At 40.4% G+C, this 15,280-nt stretch overlaps 1 protein-coding gene across 3 annotated transcripts in view; it reads left to right on the forward strand.

The window, feature by feature from the left end:
• Nucleotides 1-15,280, forward strand: part of LOC128651755 (Fc receptor-like protein 5) — a 291,106-nt gene that overhangs the window by 98,993 nt on the left and 176,833 nt on the right. The gene's annotated exons all lie outside the window — the stretch shown is intronic.

The following is a 15,280-nucleotide window of genomic DNA, read 5'->3' on the forward strand; positions in this document are numbered from 1 at the left end:
GATGATAGTGTGCTGTTGCATATATGTACATCGCCAGTTAAACAAATACATTTTAGTATAAAGTTATTAAATTACTATATGTCCACCATTGTCATGCTTTTAAATTATATTCGATCACCTATGATCGATTATCTTTGGGTGATTGTAGACTTTTTAAATATATTGGCATTCTGATTTGCGGTTGGCTGCAGTACCCTTGGGCATTCACAATGAGGATTTCCTACGGTGCTCTAGCTAAGTGTATGTTTGACACTTCCTCATTGTTTTGTGTATGCCGTAAGACAACAAACAGTTGTCACTATGGTTACCGGCGTCACCACGTGGTTCACGCTGTTGACGCAACTTCCGGTCACATGACTTCCGGGTATGCACCATGCAAGCCGCGATTGCGGCTTGGCGCCATCAGATGCTAATGGGGTACTTAAGGTGAAGGGGTATTTGTGTTATACTGCTTTTTGTAGATTCAAACTGTTTGTATCATGCATTTGATAAAGGGGGTGTAATACCTCCGAAACGTCATGCATTCTTAACTTGAACCATTAAATGTTATATTTTATTTTATACCAGTGAGTGCCTTTTTCTATTTGTATATCTGATGATTTTTTGAAGTGCACCCTGGAAGCTGCTATCCTGTATATGGAGTGCCTTTCTTACTGACTCTAATTTACCTATATATATATATATATATATATATATATATATATATATATATATATATATATATATATATATATATAGTTAGGCAAGATATGTTATCAGCGCTAAATTGTACCTAATGTGCTAAGTGGACAGAGACTAGTATAATGTAACTGCCTGTTTGTTTAAATGGTAGTGCAGCTTGAAATGATCAAAAGTGTACCCTTGTCACTTATAAAAATGTAAAAACAAAAGAGAGTGAATCATATAAACAGTTCAGCGCAACAAAACCATATAAAAATAATAATTCTATTAAGAGGCGTACCAGTAATAATAAAGTCTTAGTATAAATTCTTAGTATAAATATACTATTCATGGTAAAAATGCCTACAAAGTTTTATTTTATTTCCGATGTTAATGTCGAATAAAATCTACAGCATTCACTATAATGGGTGTCTTCTTACCGGATTTACCCTCAATCATATGAGGTAATGAATGGTCTCTAAAGGTAAACTCAGGTAATTCTGGAACGGCGGTGATGCCTTGTCTTTGATAATTTTCAACAGGAAAGTGTGGATACTCTGTTCTTGTGCGTGCCGCTTGTTGGATGGAAACTTCCAATGGATCTTTTCCTTCTGTGGAGGAACTTGCTTGTGATCTCTCAGGAGTATGGTATTCCTGTGCTAAGATAACAAGATAGAAGGCGCAGAAGAATTTCTTTTATGAACCAGGCACTGTAATTTTTATTGGATGTTATGTCACGTGGGGCTGTAGATCGGTAAACTCCAGCATCACCTGTTTTAACAAAGGAGGCACAGAAACATTTCTTTTGACAATTAACAAGGCACTGTAAGTGTTGGCTGTACGTCAACTGGTGCTGTAAATCTGTTACCTTTAGCGTCACCTGCTAAAAAAAAAAACAACACAAAATTCTCATTATTTTTGGCGCAATTTTAATCTTCCAGTGGCTGCTGGCCTGTGTACAGGAAGTCAATAACACTCAAAAAAATTTTTTTTGAGTGTTATTGACTTCCTGTACACAGGCCAGCAGCCACTGGAAGATTAAAATTGCGCCAAAAATAATGAGAATTTTGTATAAATAAAAAGAGAGAAGCGCTCAACCTGGAAATGAACAATAGCATAATAGCTTGTTCTATGGCTAGTTACCACCCAAGAAGCAGCCTCTTTTTGCTCAACATGTGCCTTTCACAGAGAAAAACTTTCCTGAAGCATATCAGTCTGATCCTGACTTCACAGTACAGTCCAGCCCCGAAATACCAGGCAATTCTTCTCTGAACGAGAGAAACAGCAAAACCCCAGACGTACGTTTCGGCCTATTGTGGGCCTCGTCAGTGAGGTGCAGCCATATCCCTCTAGGCACACTGAGCAACGGGTCCACGTCTGGATTCCCGCATCACACTTAGGGAGACTTCCCAAAATGTCATAATTTGCATAAATAAAAAGAGAGAAGCGCTCAACCTGGAAACGAACAATAGCATAATATCTTGTTCTATGGCTAGTTACCACCCAAGAAGCAGCCTCTTTTTGCTCAACATGTGCCTTTCACAGAGAAAAACTTTCCTGAAGCATATCAGTCTGATCCTGACTTCACAGTACAGTCCAGCCCCGAAATACCAGGCAATTCTTCTCTGAACGAGAGAAACAGCAAAACCCCAGATGTACGTTTCGGCCTATTGTGGGCCTCGTCAGTGAGGTGCAGCCATATCCCTCTAGGCACACTGAGCAACGGGTCCACGTCTGGATTCCCGCATCACACTTAGGGACACTTCCCAAAATGTCATAATTTGCATAAATAAAAAGAGAGAAGCGCTCAACCTGGAAACGAACAATAGCATAATAGCTTGTTCTATGGCTAGTTACCACCCAAGAAGCAGCCTCTTTTTGCTCAACATGTGCCTTTCACAGAGAAAAACTTTCCTGAAGCATATCAGTCTGATCCTGACTTCACAGTACAGTCCAGCCCCGAAATACCAGGCAATTCTTCTCTGAACGAGAGAAACAGCAAAACCCCAGACGTACGTTTCGGCCTATTGTGGGCCTCGTCAGTGAGGTGCAGCCATATCCCTCTAGGCACACTGAGCAACGGGTCCACGTCTGGATTCCCGCATCACACTTAGGGACACTTCCCAAAATGTCATAATTTGCATAAATAAAAAGAGAGAAGCGCTCAACCTGGAAACGAACAATAGCATAATAGCTTGTTCTATGGCTAGTTACCACCCAAGAAGCAGCCTCTTTTTGCTCAACATGTGCCTTTCACAGAGAAAAACTTTCCTGAAGCATATCAGTCTGATCCTGACTTCACAGTACAGTCCAGCCCCGAAATACCAGGCAATTCTTCTCTGAACGAGAGAAACAGCAAAACCCCAGACGTACGTTTCGGCCTATTGTGGGCCTCGTCAGTGAGGTGCAGCCATATCCCTCTAGGCACACTGAGCAACGGGTCCACGTCTGGATTCCCGCATCACACTTAGGGAGACTTCCCAAAATGTCATAATTTGCATAAATAAAAAGAGAGAAGCGCTCAACCTGGAAACGAACAATAGCATAATAGCTTGTTCTATGGCTAGTTACCACCCAAGAAGCAGCCTCTTTTTGCTCAACATGTGCCTTTCACAGAGAAAAACTTTCCTGAAGCATATCAGTCTGATCCTGACTTCACAGTACAGTCCAGCCCCGAAATACCAGGCAATTCTTCTCTGAACGAGAGAAACAGCAAAACCCCAGACGTACGTTTCGGCCTATTGTGGGCCTCGTCAGTGAGGTGCAGCCATATCCCTCTAGGCACACTGAGCAACGGGTCCACGTCTGGATTCCCGCATCACACTTAGGGAGACTTCCCAAAATGTCATAATTTGCATAAATAAAAAGAGAGAAGCGCTCAACCTGGAAACGAACAATAGCATAATAGCTTGTTCTATGGCTAGTTACCACCCAAGAAGCATCCTCTTTTTGCTCAACATGTGCCTTTCACAGAGAAAAACTTTCCTGAAGCATATCAGTCTGATCCTGACTTCACAGTACAGTCCAGCCCCGAAATACCAGGCAATTCTTCTCTGAACGAGAGAAACAGCAAAACCCCAGACGTACGTTTCGGCCTATTGTGGGCCTCGTCAGTGAGGTGCAGCCATATCCCTCTAGGATGAGCAAAAAGAGGCTGCTTCTAGGGTGGTAACTAGCCATAGAACAAGCTATTATGCTATTGTTCGTTCCCAGGTTAAGCGCTTCTCTCTTTTTATTTATGCAAATTATGACACTTGGGGAAGTCTCCCTAAGTGTGATGCGGGAATCCAGACGTGGACCCGTTGCTCAGTGTGCCTAGAGGGATATGGCTGCACCTCACTGACGAGGCCCACTATAGGCCGAAACGTACGTCTGGGGTTTTGCTGTTTCTCTTGTTCAGAGAGGGATTGCCTGGTATTTCGGGGCTGGAGTGTACTGTGAAGTCAGGATCAGAATGATATGCTACAGGAAAGTTCTTCTCTGTGAAAGGCACATATTGAGCAAAAAGAGGCTGCTTCTAGGGTGGTAACTAGCCATAGAACAAGCTATTATGCTATTGTTCGTTCCCAGGTTGAGCGCTTCTCTCTTTTTATTTATGCAAATTATGACACTTGGGGAAGTCTCCCTAAGTGTGATGCGGGAATCCAGACGTGGACCCGTTGCTCAGTGTGCCTAGAGGGATATGGCTGCACCTCACTGACGAGGCCCACTATAGGCCGAAACGTACGTCTGGGGTTTTGCTGTTTCTCTTGTTCAGAGAGGGATTGCCTGGTATTTCGGGGCTGGACTGTACTGTGAAGTCAGGATCAGACTGATATGCTACAGGAAAGTTCTTCTCTGTGAAAGGCACATATTGAGCAAAAAGAGGCTGCTTCTAGGGTGGTAACTAGCCATAGAACAAGCTATTATGCTATTGTTCGTTCCCAGGTTGAGCGCTTCTCTCTTTTTATTTATGCAAATTATGACACTTGGGGAAGTCTCCCTAAGTGTGATGCGGGAATCCAGACGTGGACCCGTTGCTCAGTGTGCCTAGAGGGATATGGCTGCACCTCACTGACGAGGCCCACTATAGGCTGAAACGTACGTCTGGGGTTTTGCTGTTTCTCTTGTTCAGAGAGGGATTGCCTGGTATTTTGGGGCTGGACTGTACTGTGAAGTCAGGATCAGACTGATATGCTACAGGAAAGTTCTTCTCTGTGAAAGGCACATATTGAGCAAAAAGAGGCTGCTTCTAGGGTGGTAACTAGCCATAGAACAAGCTATTATGCTATTGTTCGTTCCCAGGTTGAGCGCTTCTCTCTTTTTATTTATGCAAATTATGACACTTGGGGAAGTCTCCCTAAGTGTGATGCGGGAATCCAGACGTGGACCCGTTGCTCAGTGTGCCTAGAGGGATATGGCTGCACCTCACTGACGAGGCCCACTATAGGCCGAAACGTACGTCTGGGGTTTTGCTGTTTCTCTTGTTCAGAGAGGGATTGCCTGGTATTTCGGGGCTGGACTGTACTGTGAAGTCAGGATCAGACTGATATGCTACAGGAAAGTTCTTCTCTGTGAAAGGCACATATTGAGCAAAAAGAGGCTGCTTCTAGGGTGGTAACTAGCCATAGAACAAGCTATTATGCTATTGTTCGTTCCCAGGTTGAGCGCTTCTCTCTTTTTATTTATGCAAATTATGACACTTGGGGAAGTCTCCCTAAGTGTGATGCGGGAATCCAGACGTGGACCCGTTGCTCAGTGTGCCTAGAGGGATATGGCTGCACCTCACTGACGAGGCCCACTATAGGCCGAAACGTACGTCTGGGGTTTTGCTGTTTCTCTTGTTCAGAGAGGGATTGCCTGGTATTTCGGGGCTGGACTGTACTGTGAAGTCAGGATCAGACTGATATGCTACAGGAAAGTTCTTCTCTGTGAAAGGCACATATTGAGCAAAAAGAGGCTGCTTCTAGGGTGGTAACTAGCCATAGAACAAGCTATTATGCTATTGTTCGTTCCCAGGTGGAGCGCTTCTCTCTTTTTATTTATGCAAATTATGACACTTGGGGAAGTCTCCCTAAGTGTGATGCGGGAATCCAGACGTGGACCCGTTGCTCAGTGTGCCTAGAGGGATATGGCTGCACCTCACTGACGAGGCCCACTATAGGCCGAAACGTACGTCTGGGGTTTTGCTGTTTCTCTTGTTCAGAGAGGGATTGCCTGGTATTTCGGGGCTGGACTGTACTGTGAAGTCAGGATCAGACTGATATGCTACAGGAAAGTTCTTCTCTGTGAAAGGCACATATTGAGCAAAAAGTGGCTGCTTCTAGGGTGGTAACTAGCCATAGAACAAGCTATTATGCTATTGTTCGTTCCCAGGTTGAGCACTTCTCTCTTTTTATTTATGCAAATTATGACACTTGGGGAAGTCTCCCTAAGTGTGATGCGGGAATCCAGACGTGGACCCGTTGGTCAGTGTGCCTAGAGGGATATGGCTGCACCTCACTGACGAGGCCCACTATAGGCCGAAACGTACGTCTGGGGTTTTGCTGTTTCTCTTGTTCAGAGAGGGATTGCCTGGTATTTCGGGGCTGGACTGTACTGTGAAGTCAGGATCAGACTGATATGCTACAGGAAAGTTCTTCTCTGTGAAAGGCACATATTGAGCAAAAAGAGGCTGCTTCTAGGGTGGTAACTAGCCATAGAACAAGCTATTATGCTATTGCTATTATACACCCATTATAGTGAATGCTGTAGATTTTATTCGACATTAACATCGGAAACAAAATAAGACTTTGTAGGCATTTTTACCACGAATAGTATATTTATACTAAGAATTTATACTAAGACTTTATTATTACTGGTACGCCTCTTAATAGAATTATTATTTTTATATGGTTTTGTTGCGCTGAACTGTTTATATGATTCACTCTCTTTTGTTTTTACATATATATATATATATATATATATATATATATATATATATATATATATATATATATGTAATTCAAATATGGGATTATTACAAATTTCATTCAATCTTTTACTTTCCATATAATTGTTCATGTGTTTATATTTAATATCACTTAAATAGTCTCATATCCATTAAAATATATATTTTCTGATAATGCTGAAGTATATTCTACTTGCATATAATATAGTTGTTTGAAACATGTAAGTCATGTGCTTTCACTCGCCTAGATTTAGAGTTTTGTCGGTAACGACCCGCATAGCTAACGCATGCTTTTTTTCCCCGCACCTTTTAAATACTGCTGGTATTTAGAGTTCACAGAATGGCTGCGTTAGGCTCCAAAAAGGGAACGTAGAGCATAATTTACCGCCACTGCAACTCTCAATACCAGCGGTGCTTGCGGACGCGGCCAGCTTCAAAAACGTGCTCGTGCACGATTCCCCCATAGGAAACAATGGGGCAGTTTGAGCTGAAAAAAAACCTAACACCTGCAAAAATGCAGCGTTCAGCTCCTAACGCAGCCGCATTGTTTCCTATGGGGAAACACTTCCTACATCTGCACCTAACACCCTAACATGAACCCCGAGTCTAAACACCCCTAACCTTACACTTATTAACCCCTAATCTGCCGCCCCCGCTATCGCTGACCCCTGCATATTATTATTAACCCCTAATCTGCCGCTCCATACACCGCCGCAACCTACATTATACCTATGTACCCCTAATCTGCTGCCCATAACACCGCCGACCCCTATATTATATTTATTAACCCCTAATCTGCCGCCCCCAACGTCACCTCCACCTACCTACAATTATTAACCCCTAATCTGCCGACCGGACCTCACCGCTACCATAATAAATGTATTAACCCCTAATCCGCCTCACTAACCCTATAATAAATAGTATGAACCCCTAATCTGCCCTCCCTAACATCGCTGACACCTAACTTCAAGTATTAACCCCTAATCTGCCGACCGGACCTCGCCGCTACTCTAATAAATGTATTAACCCCTAAAGCTAAGTCTAACCCTAACACTAACACCCCCCTAAATTAAATATAATTTAAATCTAACGAAATAAATTAACTCTTATTAAATAAATTATTCCTATTTAAAGCTAAATACTTACCTGTAAAACAAACCCTAATATAGCTACAATATAAATTATAATTATATTGTAGCTATTTTAGGATTTATATTTATTTTACAGGCAACTTTGTATTTATTTTAACTAGGTACAATAGCTATTAAATAGTTAATAACTATTTAATAGCTACCTAGTTAAAATAATTACAAAATTACCTGTAAAATAAATCCTAACCTAAGTTACAATTAAACCTAACACTACACTATCAATAAATAAATTAAATAAAATACCTACAAATAAATACAATTAAATAAACTAACTAAAGTACAAAAAATAAAAAAAGATTAGTTACAAAAAATAAAAAAATTAATTACAAACATAATAAAAATATTACAACAATTTTAAGCTAATTACACCTACTCTAAGCCCCCTAATAAAATAACAAAGCCCCCCAAAATAAAAAAATGCCCTACCCTATTCTAAAATTAAAATAGAAAAGCTCTTTTACCTTACAAGCCCTTAAAAGGGCCTTTTGCGGGGCATACCCCAAAGAATTCAGCTCTTTTGCTTGTAAAAAAAAACATACAATACCCCCCCCGAACATTACAACCCACCACCCACATACCCCTATCTAACCCAAACCCCCCTTAAATAAACCTAACACTAAGCCCCTGAAGATCTTCCTACCTTGTCTTCACCATGCCAGGTATCACCGATCGCTCCAGGCTCCGAAGTCTTCATCCAAGCCCAAGCAGGGGCTGGAGATCCATCATCCAGCTGAAGTCTTCTATCAAGCGGCGGCTGAAGAGGTCCAGAAGAGGCTCCAAAGTCTTCATCCTATCCGGGCAGAAGAGTAGATCCGGACCGGCAACCATCTTCTTCCAAGCGGTGACAAGCGACTCCATCTTGAAGACCTCCGGCGCGGATCCATCCTCTTCTTGCCACGTCCTAAGTCCAAATGAAGGTTCCTTTAAATGACGTCATCCAAGATGGCGTCCCTCGAATTCCGATTGGCTGATAGGATTCTATCAGCCAATCGGAATTAAGGTAGGAAAAATCTGATTGGCTGAAGGAATCAGCCAATCAGATTCAAGTTCAATCCGATTGGCTGATCCAATCAGCCAATCAGATTGAGCTCACATTCTATTGGCTGATCGGAACAACCAATAGAATGCGAGCTCAATCTGATTGGCTGATTCAATCAGCCAATCAGATTTTCCCTACCTTAATTCCGATTGGCTGATAGAATCCTATCAGCCAATTGGAATTCGATGGACGCCATCTTGGATGACGTCATTTAAAGGAACCTTCATTCGGACTTAGGACGTCGGAAGAAGAGGATGGATCCGCGCCGGAGGTCTTCAAGGTGGAGCCGCTTGTCACCGCTTGGAAGAAGATGGTTGCCGGTCCGGATCTACTCTTCTGCCCGGAAAGGATGAAGACTTTGGAGCCTCTTCTGGACCTCTTCAGCCACCGCTTGATAGAAGACTTCAGCCGGATGATGGATCTCCAGCCCCCGCTTGGGCTTGGATGAAGACTTCGGAGCCTGGAGCGATCGGTGATACCTGGCATGGTGAAGACAAGGTAGGAAGATCTTCAGGGGCTTAGTGTTAGGTTTATTTAAGGGGGGTTTGGGTTAGATTACGGGTATGTGGGTGGTGGGTTGTAATGTTGGGGGGGTATTGTATGTTTTTTTTTACAGGCAAAAGAGCTCAATTCTTTGGGGTATGCCCCGCAAAAGGCCCTTTTAAGGGCTGGTAAGGTAAAAGAGCTTTTCTATTTTAATTTTAGAATAGGGTAGGGCATTTTTTTATTTTGGGGGGCTTTGTTATTTTATTAGGGGGCTTAGAGTAGGTGTAATTAGCTTAAAATTGTTGTAATATTTTTATTATGTTTGTAATTAATTTTTTTATTTTTTGTAACTAATCTTTTTTTATTTTTTGTACTTTAGTTAGTTTATTTAATTGTATTTATTTGTAGGTATTTTATTTAATTTATTTATTGATAGTGTAGTGTTAAGCTTAATTGTAGATAATTGTAGGTATTTTATTTAATTAATTTATTGATAGTATAGTGTTAGGTTTAATTGTAACTTAGGTTAGGATTTATTTTACAGGTCATTTTGTAATTATTTTAACTAGGTAGCTATTAAATAGTTCTTAACTATTTAATAGCTATTGTACCTGGTTAAAATAAATACAAAGTTGCCTGTAAAATAAATATAAACCCTAAAATAGCTACAATATAATTATAATTTATATTGTAGCTATATTAGGGTTTATTTTACAGGTAAGTATTTAGCTTTAAATAGGAATAATTTATTTAATAAGAGTTCATTTATTTTGTTAGATTTAAATTATATTTAATTTAGGGGGTTGTTAGGGTTAGGGTTAGACTTAGCTTTAGGGGTTAATAAATTTATTAGAGTAGCTGTGAGGTCCGGTCGGCAGATTAGGGTTTAATACTTGAAGTTAGGTGTCGGTGATTTTAGGGAGGGCAGATTAGGGGTTAATACTATTTATTATAGGGTTATTGAGGTGGGAGTGAGGCGGATTAGGGGTTAATACATTTATTATTGTGGAGGTGAGGTCCGGTTGGCAGATTAGGGGTTAATAATTGTAGGTAGGTGGAGGCAACATTGGGGGCGGCAGATTAGGGGTTAATAAATATAATGTAGGGGTCGACGGTGTTAGGGGCAGCAGATTAGGGGTACATAGGGATAATGTAAGTGGCGGCGGTGTGCGGTCGGCAGATTAGGGGTTAAAAAATTTTAATAGAGTGGCGGCGATGTGGGGGGGCCTCGGTTTTGGGGTACATAGGTAGTTTATGGGTGTTAGTGTACTTTAGAGCACAGTAGTTAAGAGCTTTATAAACCGGCGTTAGCCCAGAAAGCTCTTAACTACTGACTTTTTTCTGCGGCTGGAGTTTTGTCGTTAGATTTCTAACGCTCACTTCAGCCACGACTCTAAATACCAGCGTTAGAAAGATCCCATTGAAAAGATAGGATACGCAAATGATGTAAGGGGATCTGCGGTATGGAAAAGTTGCAGCTGGAAAGTGAGCGTTAGACCCTTTCCTGACTGACTCTAAATACCGGCAGTAGCCCAAAACCAGCATTAGGAGCCTCTAACGCTGGTTTTGACGGCTAACGCCAAACTCTAAATAAGGGGCGCGATCCGATATAGATCGTAGTTTGCGGCGCAAGCGAGGGAACCGGCATCGCCCGCAGTTTCAGCTCGCAACTCGAGCTATCCCATATATGTCGCCGTCAGATGCTAACGTGCCGTAAGTCTGACAAACCAGCGATGTCCAGAAATCTGCGCAAGTACAAATTTCTGGCGTCGCCAGTGACTTGCGGCACGTTAAAGTCTAAATCACCCGCACTGTCTAACATGCCTCCCTAACATAGCCCGACAAGTCTAACACGCCTCTCTAACATAGCCCGACACGTCTAACCCTCTATCCGCTATCCCCCCTCACTATCCTAAGAATAACAATGTATTAACCCCTTAACCGCCGCTACCTAATAACGTTATTAACCCCTAAACCGCCGCCAGCTATATTAAATCTATAACCCCCTAAAGTGAGACCCTAACACCGCAGCCATCTACCTTACCTACCCCCTAAAGTGAGCCCCTAACAACGCCGCCATCTACCTTACCTACCCCCTAAAGTGAGCCCCTAACACCGCCGCCATCTACCTTACCTACCCCCTAAAGTGAGCCCCTACCCCGCCGCTATTTTAAAATTATTAACCCCTAATCTAATCCCCCTACCCCGCCGCCAGCTATATTAAATTATTTAATCCCTGAAATACTAAACTATCCCTACCACTAAACCTAAGTCTAACCCTACAAATAGCCCTGAAAAGGGCTTTTTGCGTGGCATTGCCCCAAAGTAACAGCTCTTTTGCCAGCCCTTAAAAGGGCTTTTGGCGGGGCTTTGTCACAAAGTAAACTGCTCTTTTGCCTACAATCGACATCCCCCTACACCGCGGCCACCTATAATAAATGTATTAACCCCTAATCTAATCCCCCTACACCGCCGCCAGCTATATTAACTATATTAACCCTAATTATATTAGGGTTAATATAGTTAATATAGTTATTATATTATATATATTAACTATATTAACCCTAATTATATTAGGGTTCATATAGTTAATATCGTTATTATAATTATATATATATTAAGTATAATAACCCTATCTAACTCTAACAGCCTAACTAAACTCTTATTAAAATAAATCTAATATTAATATTATTAATTAAAATATTCCTATTTAAATCTAAATACTTACCTATAAAATAAACCCTAAGATAGCTACAATATAATTAATAATTACATTATAGCTATGTTAGGGTTTATATTTATTTTACAGGTAAATAGTTAATTATTTTAACTAGGTATAATAGCTATTAAATAGTTATGAACTATTTAATAGCTACCTAGTTAAAATAATTACCCAATTACCTGTAAAATAAATCCTAACCTAAGTTATAAATACACCTACACTATCAATAAATTAAATAAACTACAAATATCTATCTAAAAATACAATTAAATAAACTAAACTAAAGTACAAAAAAAAAAAAACACTAAATTACAAAAAATAAAAAAAAAGATTATAAGATTTTTAAGCTAATTACACCTATTCTAAGCCCCCTAATAAAATAATAAAGCCCCCCCAAAATAAAAAAATTCCCTACCCTATTCTAAATTAAAAAAAGTTCAAAGCTCTTTTACCTTACCAGCCCTTAAAAGGGCCTTTTGTGGGGGCATGCCCCAAAGAAAACTGCTCTTTTACCTGCAAAAAAAAAACACAATACCACCCCCCAACATTACAACCCACCACCCACATACCCCTTATCTAACCCAAACCCCCCTTAAATAAAGCCAATCGGATTGAACTTGAATCTGATTGGCTGATTCAATCAGCCAATCAGATTTTTCTACCTTAATTCCGATTGGCTGATAGAATCCTATCAGCCAATCGGAATTCGGCGGACGCCATCTTGGATGACGTCATTTAAAGGAACCTCATTCGTCGGGAAGTCGTCGTGCCGGAAGGATGCTCCGCGGCGGAGGAGCGAAGTAAGAAGATTGAAGATGCCGATTTGCTTGAAGACGTCGCCGATGGAAGAAGACTCTCTGCCGCTTGCTTCAAGACATCGCCCGGATGGAAGAAGACTCTCTGCCGCTTGCTGGAACACATCGCCTGGATCGGTTCGGCCCGGCTGGGTGAATACAAGGTAGGGAGATCTTCAGGGGGGTAGTGTTAGGTTTATTTAAGGGGGGTTTGGGTTAGATTAGGGGTATGTGGGTGGTGGGTTGTAATGTTGGGGGGTGGTATTGTGTTTTTTTTTTGCAGGCAAAAGAGCAGTTTTCTTTGGGGCATGCCCCCACAAAAGGCCCTTTTAAGGGCTGGTAAGGTAAAAGAGCTTTGAACTTTGTTTAATTTAGAATCGGGTAGGGAATTTTTTTATTTTGGGGGGCTTTATTATTTTATTAGGGGGCTTAGAATAGGTGTAATTAGCTTAAAAATCTTGTAATCTTTTTTTTATTTTTTGTAATTTAGTGTTTGTTTTTTTTTGTAATTTAGTTTAGTTTATTTAATTGTATTTTTAGATAGATATTTGTAGTTTATTTAATTTATTGATAGTGTAGGTGTATTTGTAACTTAGGTTAGGATTTATTTTACAGGTAATTGGGTAATTATTTTAACTAGGTAGCTATTAAATAGTTCATAACTATTTAATAGCTATTATACCTAGTTAAAATAATTAACTATTTACCTGTAAAATAAATATAAACCCTAACATAGCTATAATATAATTATTAATTACATTGTAGCTATCTTAGGGTTTATTTTATAGGTAAGTATTTAGATTTAAATAGGAATATTTTAGTTTATAATATGAATTAGATTTATTTAATAAGAATTTAGTTAGGGGTGTTAGAGTTAGATAGAGTTAATATAGTTTATATAAATACTATAGTAACTATATTAACTATATTAACCCTAATATAATTAGGATTAATATAGTTAATATATATAATGTAATAACTATATTAACTATAATATACTTAGGGTTAATATAGATAATAAAGCTGGCGGCGGGGTAGGTAGATTAAATTAGGGGTTAATATTTTTAATATAGATGGCGGCGGTGTAAGGGGTTCACATTAGGGGATAGATCAGTTAGATGGTGGCGGTTTTAGGGGCTCACAGTAGGGGGTTAGTTTATGTAGATGGCGACGGTTTAGGGGTTAAATACTTTATTATGGATTGCGGCGGGGGATCGCGGTTGACAGGGAGATAGACATTGCGCATGCGTTAGGTGTTGGGTTTATTTTAGCAGATCGCGGTTGACAGGGAGATAGACATTGCGCATGTGTTAGGTGTTAGGTTTATTTTAGCAGCCAGTTTAGGGAGTTACGGGGCTCCAATAGTCAGCGTAAGGCTTCTTACGGCTGCTTTTTGTGGCGAGGTGAAAATGGAGTAAGATTTCTCCATTTTCGCACGTAAGTCCTTACGCTGTATATTGGATACCAAACTGCGCGGGTTTGGTATACCTGCCTATGGCCCAAAAAACTACGGGCGACGGCAGAAATATACGCGCGTAACTTCTAGGTTACGCCGTATATAGGATACCAAACCCGCGCAAATATTGGCGTCGCCGACTTTTGCGGGCGACGATTTTTATCGGAACGACCCCCTAGCCGTTAGTGTGTTATCCTCCCCCAGACACAACGTCTACATTTTGTATATTTCAGTGTTAGCATTGCACAGCAGGACTCATTTGCACCTGAGTGTGAGGCTACGGTTTTCCCAAGACATGTCACTTTAAACTAGACTAACAGGTTCCTCTGTGAGGAGTAGGGAGTTTATCACACATTTCCAGGTAGAAAAACATATTGTATCCTGAGATGGCTGTTAAAGTTAAATAAGCCAAATGTTTATTTCCCTCACTGGGGTGTTGAGAATAATTTTGCATACTAAATGGGGGAAGAGCTGAACATGAGTTTGCACTTCCAATTAAGAGCAAATGCTTCCCTTTTGTTTCTTGGGACATCCTGTCTGCAATTTTAGTCTTGAGATATGCTCAGTGGGGGAGAATTAACCATGATTGAAGTCAGTTTGTCTGAAAGAAATTAATCATTTTCTACTGACCAGTCAGATCTGAATAAATATATATATTTATTTACCTTAAAATATATGTTTAAAATATATATTTATTAACCTTACACATACCTTGACAATACGCTGCGGAATTCCAGCATATTTGCGGTTGACGGCTTGATAAATAGATGCCTTATTCTTAAAGGGACACTGAACAGAATTTTTTTCTTTCTTGATTCAGATAGAACATGCAATTTTGAGCAACTTTCTATTTTACTCCTATTATCAATTTTCCTTCATTCTCTTGCTATCTTTATTTGAAAAAAGAAGGCATCTAAGCTTTTTTTGGTTCAGAATATGGACAGCACTTTTTTTATTGGTGGCTGAATTTATCCACCAATCATCAAGAACATTGTAGTGACTTTTGTCAGAAAGGGTATGCTTCTATACACTGTCTTGAATTA

Source organism: Bombina bombina, chromosome 1 (genome assembly GCF_027579735.1).
Source record: "Bombina bombina isolate aBomBom1 chromosome 1, aBomBom1.pri, whole genome shotgun sequence".
Taxonomy (NCBI): Eukaryota; Metazoa; Chordata; class Amphibia; order Anura; family Bombinatoridae; genus Bombina; species Bombina bombina.